Source organism: Hevea brasiliensis, unplaced genomic scaffold (assembly GCF_030052815.1).
Source record: "Hevea brasiliensis isolate MT/VB/25A 57/8 unplaced genomic scaffold, ASM3005281v1 Scaf427, whole genome shotgun sequence".
Taxonomy (NCBI): domain Eukaryota; kingdom Viridiplantae; phylum Streptophyta; class Magnoliopsida; order Malpighiales; family Euphorbiaceae; genus Hevea; species Hevea brasiliensis.
In genome coordinates this window covers 31,466-37,564 of record NW_026614948.1, presented here as the reverse complement: position 1 = coordinate 37,564, position 6,099 = coordinate 31,466, and the positions used below count along the sequence as shown (strand labels likewise).

The following is a 6,099-nucleotide window of genomic DNA, read 5'->3' as shown; positions in this document are numbered from 1 at the left end:
AAGAACTTGGGATGCCTCCCAAGAGGGCTAATTTATAGTCCTTAGCTGGACTTTTCATGTATTTCACTGAAAAGAGGTGAGGGATTGGAGAGCTCGTAACAGTTTGCTCCCTTTATTGGGTCTCCAGTTATGTAATGTTTCAATCTATGCCCATTGACCTTAAAATTCCCAGATTTTTCACTCCAAATTTCAATTGCTCCATAAGGGAAAACCTTAGAAACTCTATATGGACCAGTCCACCTTGATTTAAGTTTTCCAGGGAACAATTTCAATCTTGAGTTGAACAATAAAACTGAATCACCCTCTTTGAATTCCTTTTTTCTAAGATGCTTATCATGCCAAACTTTAGTTCTTTCTTTGTAAATACGGGCACTTTCATAAGCATCCATCCTCAATTCTTCAAGCTCATTAAGTTGCAATAACCTTTTCTCACCAGCTTGCTTGAGATCAAAATTCAAGGTCTGAATGGCCCAATATGCTCTATGTTCTAGCTCCACAGGTAAATGACAAGACTTACCATACACCAACCTAAAGGGAGTAGTTCCTATAGGGGTTTTGTAAGCAGTCCTATATGCCCATAGAGCATCATCTAGTTTGACAGACCAATCTTTCCGAGAATTGCTTACTGTTTTCTCCAAAATATGTTTGAGTTCTCTGTTAGAAATTTCAACTTGACCTGAAGTTTGAGGGTGGTATGGGGTAGCTATCTTGTGCACTACACCATACTTCCTCATTACACTTTCAAATTGCTTATTACAAAAATGGGAACCCCCATCACTAATTACAGCCCTTGGAGCTCCAAATCTACTCAAGACAAATTTCTTCAAGAATTTCACTACCACTCTAGCATCATTAGTTGGAGTTGCAATAGCTTCCACCCACTTTGACACATAGTCAACCCCAACTAAGATGTATCTATTACCATATGAAGGAGGGAATGGCCCCATAAAATCTATTCCCCAGACATCAAATAATTCTACTTTAAGAATATCATTCAAGGGCATTTGATCTCTTTTTGACAAATTTCCACTCCTTTGACATTTATCACATTCCAACACAAATTTCCTCACATCCTTAAAAAGATTTGGCCAAAAGAAACCAGCTTGCAAAATTTTACTAGCTGTTTTAGAGATTCCAAAATGTCCTCCATAATCAGAAGCATGGCAATGATGCATAACACTCTGTGTTTCCTCATCAGGAATACATCTTCTTATTAAACCATCACAGCATCTCCTAAAAAGTAAAGGATCATCCCATTTATAAAATTTTACCTCATGCAAAAACTTTTTCTTTTGTTGCCATGTCATTCCTAGAGGTAAAACTCCACAAGATAGATAATTAACCAAATCTGCATACCAAGGTAGTTTAGCAACAAGAGAGAAAAGTTGTTCATCCAAGAAAAACTCATCAATAGGGACTTCATCCATTTCTTCATCATCCAATTTCAACCTACTAAGATTATCAGCAACTACATTTTCAGCTCCCTTCTTATCTCTAATCTCCAAATCAAACTCTTGTAGCATCAGAATCCACCTAATGAGCCTAGGTTTAGCCTCCTTTTTACGGAGCAAATACCTGATGGCTGCATGATCTGAAAATATAACCACTTTTGAGTCAATAATGTAAGGTCTGAACTTTTCCAATGCAAAGACAATTGCTAAGAATTCCTTTTCAGTTGTTGCATAATTTGTTTGAGCCTCATCCAGTGTTCTACTAGCATAATAAATAGCATAAGCCTTTTTGTCCTTTCTTTGACCAAGAACAGCTCCAATTGCATAGTTGCTAGCATCACACATAATTTCAAAAGGTAGGCTCCAATCAGGTGGTTGCATGATTGGTGCAGTGATAAGAGCTTGCTTCAACTGCAAAAGGCATCTACACACTCTTGGTCAAATACTTATGGTATGTCATGACTTAACAAATTAGACAAAGGTTTGGCTATTTTAGAAAAATCCTTGATAAAGCGTCTGTAGAACCCGGCATGTCCTAGAAAACTTCGAATTCCCTTGACATTGGTGGGAGGAGCCATCTTCTCTATCACTTCAACCTTGGCTTTATCAACCTCTATTCCTCTGTTAGATACCAAATGTCCAAGCACTATCCCTTCTTGAACCATGAAATGACACTTTTCCCAATTTAACACAAGGTCAGTGTATGCACATCGCTGCAAAACTTTAGAAAGATTAGCCAAGCATATGTCAAATGAAGATCCATACACAGAAAAGTCATCCATAAAAACCTCCATTATGTCTTCAATAAAATCTGAGAAGATTGCCATCATGCACCTTTGAAAAGTGGCTGGTGCATTACACAACCCAAAGGGCATCCTCCTATAAGCAAAGGTTCCATATGAACAAGTAAAAGTGGTTTTCTCTTGATCATTTGGATGGATAGGGATTTGAAAAAAAACTGAATATCCATCTAAATAGCAAAAATAAGAATGCCTAGCCAGTCTTTCTAACATTTGATCAATGAAGGGAAGTGGAAAATGATCTTTTCTAGTGGCAATATTTAATTTTCTGTAATCTATGCACATTCGCCAACTAGTCACTGTTCTTGTGGGAATTAATTCATTATTTTCATTTTTGACCACTGTCATTCCACCCTTTTTTGGGACAACATGTACTGGGCTCACCCAAGTGCATGCGAGATAGGATATATGATCCCTGCATCAAGCAACTTCAAAATTTCTTTTTTAACAACTTCTTTCATATTTGGGTTCAACCTCCTCTGATGTTCAATAGATGGTTTACAATTTTCTTCCAAACTGATTCTGTGCATGCAAAAGTGTGGGCTTATTCCCTTAATGTCATCTATGGTATATCCTAAAACTTTCCTAAATTACCTCAACACTCTTAACAACTTATCAGCCTCTAAGGTACTTAAATTTGCATTTACAATTACTGGATAAGTGTTATTGGTGCCAAGAAATTCATACCTGAGCTGAGAAGGAAGTTGCTTAAGTTCTACCTTAGGTGCATCTTCTTCCTTGAATGATGATTGCTTAGATTTGACTTTTTCCTTTTGTGTAAGTTGAAAAACTGGAGCAGAAATGAATGGTGGACTTCCCTCTAAATGTTGAGCATATGCAGCCACATGAGGGTTGTCATAGTCTATGCCTCCTCCATGAACCAAGCAATTTTCAAGTGGATCTTCTGGATATTTCTTTCTGAAGTGTTCTTCAACCAGCTCATCAATGATATCAATTCTCAAACAAGTATCAGCTTCAGAATGATGCTTCTTCATAGTGTTATTAATATTGAAAACCAATTGATCTTCACCAACTCTAAGAGTCAATTTTTCTCCCTTAACATCAATCAATGCTCCTGCTGTAGCTAGAAAGGGTCTTCCCAAGATGATTGGAATATTAGAATCCTCCTCCATGTCCAAGATGACAAAGTCAACAGGTATATAGAACTTCCCAACCTTCAGAGGCACATTCTCCAAAATCCCTTCAGGATACTTAATTGATCTGTCAGCTAACTGAAGAGAAATGTGGGTTGGTTTAAGATCTCCCATATTGAGCTTCTCATAAATGGAGAGGGGCATAAGGCTAACACTAGCCCCTAAATCACATAAAGCTTTTGTAGAACATGATTCCCCAATGTGGCATGGAATTGAAAAACTCCCTGGATCCTTGAGCTTTGGAGGAAGTTTCCTTTGGAGGATAGCACTACATTCTTCTGTCAAAGCTACAGTTTCATGATCTTCAAGTTTCCTCTTGTTTGAGAGAATTTCTTTTAAGAATTTTACATAAGAGGGCATTTGTGAAAGAGCATCAATAAAAGGCACATTTATGTATAGCTTCTTCAAAACCTCTAAGAACTTCCCAAATTGCTTATCAAGCTTGGCTTTGTGAAATCTTTGTGGAAAGGGAAGTTGTGGTTTGTAAGGCTCTGGAGGTATATACTTCTCTTCCTTCTCTTCAATTTTCTCTTTACATTTTTCTTCACTTTCTTGTTTTTCACTCTCATCAGTTTCTTTCTCATTTTCTCTCTTCTCACTATTTTCACTTTTCTCATTTTTTTCACTCTTCTCATTATTTACAACTTTCCCACTTCTTAAAGTAATAGCTTGACATTGCTCTCTTGGGTTTTCTGGTTGACTTGGAAGTTTTCCAAAAGACTTGGTACCTGAGGAAGATGCTTGTTGTGCAATCTGATTTTCCAGCATTCTGTTATGTGTTTGCATCTGTTCTAGCCTTGCTTTCATCTCTCTCATCTCTTCATCATGCTTAGTTTGGTTAGCAAGAATCTGTTGTAATAAAGCTTCTGTGGTGGAACTTTGTTCTTGCTGTTTTGGTGGAGGATTCATATTTTTCTGCTGAAAATTAGGCAATGGTTGCCTATTTTGCTGATATGGAATTCCTTGTTGCTGTTGTGGTTGAAAATTCTGATTTGGAACTTGATTTTGCTGATTTCCCCATGAAAAGTTGGGATGATTCCTCCAATTTGGATTATAAGTTTGAGAGTAAGAATTCCCCATTTGTTTGTTTCCATAATTACCAACATATGCAGCTTGCTCTCCATAGTCTACTCCACAGCTGGTAGTTCTTTCTGCATAAGCAACTTATTGTGAACTTCCAGATGATGATGATGAACTAACCAACATACTCAAATCTTCCATCTTCTTAGCCAAAACATTTGTAAGTGCATCGAACTTTGCATTAATCATGTTGAATGGATCAAGGTCGTACATTCCAGCAGCTTGCCTTTTTTGAGTTGGAGCTGGTCCTCTTGGACTACTCCAAAGATGAGTATTCTTTGTAATTTTCTCCAATAGCTCATAAGCTTCATCTTCATGCTTCATAATAAATTCTCCTCCTGTTTGAGCATCAATAATCCCTCTAATTGCAGGAGTAACATTGGTGTAAAAATTCTGGTTTATCATCCATTTTGGAATGGCATGATGTGGGCATTGTCTCTCTAATTCTTTCCATCTCATCCATGATTCATAAAGAGTTTCATCTTCTCTTGGTCTGAAAACTGTCATTTGATTCCTCAATTCTTGAGTTTTTCCGGGTGGAAAATATTGTGCAAGAAATGCATCAGTGAGTTGCTCCCAATTTGTAATGGAGTTGTGAGGTAAAGAATCAAGCCAATCCAATGCTCTATCTTTCAAAGAGAATAGGAATAGCTTCAATCTTGCTGCATCATCAGACACTCTAGGTTGTTTTTGCATATCACAAATCATAGCAAACTTCTTCAGATGTGTGTGTGGATTTTCAGAAGGATGTCCCCCAAATTGAGAATTTTGAATCATTTGAAGAACTCCAAAATCCATTTTGTAACTATTTGCATCAATTCTTGGTCTTGCTATGCTTTCTCTCAAGTCATCAAAACGAGGAAAAGCATGATCCATCATACTTCCCCTAGGCACATTAGCATTTACAACTTCTTCACCATGGGCTGCATTTTCATTGTTTCGATCATTTCCAGCATTACCGCCACCAATTCTGATTCTTTCATCAGCCATGTCTACTTCTAATTCAGTTTCTCTCAATGCTTCTTTTCTTCTTCTGGTTTCTTTCTTGTTGGCTTTACAAAATTTCTCAATTTCAGGATCAAACAATAAGGATGTGTCACTTGTGCTTCTAGCTCTTCTCATAAAAGATTAAAAGTACCTGAAAAAGAACAAACAAACACAAAAATGAAAAGATAACAAATATAAAACTATAAATAACTAAAATAATCAAGAATTCAACCTTAAACAAATAACTCCCCGGCAACGGTGCCAAAAACTTGATGTGGCCCAACCGCAAGTGCACGGGTCGTACAAGTAATATAGAAAAGATATCGTTCCCACGAGGAGTTGTGTTAAGGATTAAATTTTTGATATAAAGAGTTGCCTAATTTAAACTATTTTTGAAATTAAAGCAATAAATTGATGGGTATTGGAGTATGGATTCTATGTGTGTGAGATTAATAGTCTATCCAACAATGTATTAATTAAACTAAAATTGCATCAAAATGAAATAATCAAGTTGAAATATGGCAAAATTAAAATGGCAAGCAATTAAATTTAATTAAAAATTGACAATAATAAAAAGGCGATTCCGGAGTTCGGGATTTCATATTCAAGCTATTTTGGGATTTTAAA

The 6,099-nt window shown here is 36.6% G+C and overlaps 1 non-coding gene across 1 annotated transcript; it reads left to right on the top strand.

Annotated features, from left to right (window-relative positions):
• The first annotated feature begins 4,900 nt into the window (after window positions 1-4,900).
• Window positions 4,901-5,007, top strand: LOC131177367 (small nucleolar RNA R71). Its single transcript, XR_009146898.1, has one exon. It is a non-coding gene; the product is annotated as a small nucleolar RNA R71 (small nucleolar RNA).
• The last annotated feature ends 1,092 nt before the right edge of the window (window positions 5,008-6,099 follow it).